The sequence below is a fragment of the Pinus tabuliformis genome, chromosome X (assembly GCF_031772625.1).
Source record: "Pinus tabuliformis cultivar Carrire ecotype Pingquan chromosome X, CPIR1, whole genome shotgun sequence".
Classification (NCBI taxonomy): Eukaryota; Viridiplantae; Streptophyta; class Pinopsida; order Pinales; family Pinaceae; genus Pinus; species Pinus tabuliformis.
This window is the reverse complement of record NC_142308.1, coordinates 660096399-660097692: the sequence shown is the minus strand read 5'-3', so window position 1 is coordinate 660097692 and position 1294 is coordinate 660096399. Positions and strand designations below refer to the sequence as shown.

The 1294-nt window shown below is 42.7% G+C and overlaps 1 pseudogene; it reads right to left on the bottom strand.

The window, feature by feature from the left end:
• Positions 1-987, bottom strand: LOC149141693 (putative indole-3-pyruvate monooxygenase YUCCA8 pseudogene; annotated as a pseudogene).
• Positions 988-1294: the final 307 nt, after the last annotated feature.

Sequence of the window (1294 nt, the reverse complement as noted above, 5' to 3'; positions counted from 1 at the left end):
TCAGGCATAAAGATCCATAAATCGCTGCATGTAATTGTAAACATTCACTTCTAAAATGAATATAATGTTCAATTATTGCGTTTCTTTAAATTTTCCGATGAAAGATGCAAAATATGTAAAACCTAGCGAAAAAAAATGAAATGGCTGTACAAAAGGAAGGTTTAGGGGGACATATGATTACTGGACTACGAACTACGATAGGCGACCTCGGCCCTGCATCGTTATTTACAAGCTCCAGCGCTATTTCCATGCCAAAATTTCCCCATCCCACGACAAGAACTCTCTTGACCTCGAAATCTTTTTCATTTTTGTAATCAATCGAATGGATAATAGTTCCTCGAAAGCTGTCCAACCCGGGAACATCTGGCATGAAATTTTCACTGAATTTGCCTGTTGTCACAACTAGAAACCTTCCATGGTACTCCCTTTCAGAATTATCCGAAGAACACTTTGCAATTACATGCCATCTTCTCGTCTCTTGAGTGAAGCTTTCAGACTCCACGGACTCGCAAAACTGTGGCTGAATATTAAATCTTCTAGCATATTTTTCCAAGTAGGCAACAAAATGGTCCTTGGTAAGGAACATAGGATATTCATCAGGAACATGCATGAGAGGAAGGTTGGCGTGTTGCTTACTGCCCTGCAGTGTCCCCCGATCGTACGTCCGGTTTTTCCACAGAGACCCCACACAAAAATCTCTGTCCAGAACGAAACTAGAAATTCCGAGGTTTGTAAGGCATGTTGCGATGGCCAAGCCAGATGCCCCAGTGCCGACTATTATAACTTCTTCATCCCTATTTTCATCGAATGATTTGTGGTATTAATTTTCACCACCAAATCCTCCATTACCAGAACACGTCTCCGTCTCATTCTTAGATCCAACAATAGCCCTGTCGCACACCAAAGCCAATTCAGAACCTCTATATATCCTATCACTGGTCCAATTCTCAATCCTCCTTCCAGAGACAAGAGGCCCCTCACTTCCATGGGTTCCACTGACTACCATGATTTTTTCCGGAGATTCTCCAGGGCTGTGAAACGCAATTGAAATTGGGCTATCAAAATCCTCTTCTAGAGACTCGTCCAATAAGCCATTGCTCAAAATTTATGTAGAAGGACTTTCACTGAGGTCCAAAGAACCAGAACCCCTCCTTATCCTCTCCCTGCTTGAATAGAGGTCCAAAGAACTAGAACCCTTCCTTACCCTCTCCCTGCTTGAACAAGCATTAGGCAATGGGTCATGCAAATCAGCTTCAGACAGCGTCCTTACGAATTTGGGTTGTGCATCATGATG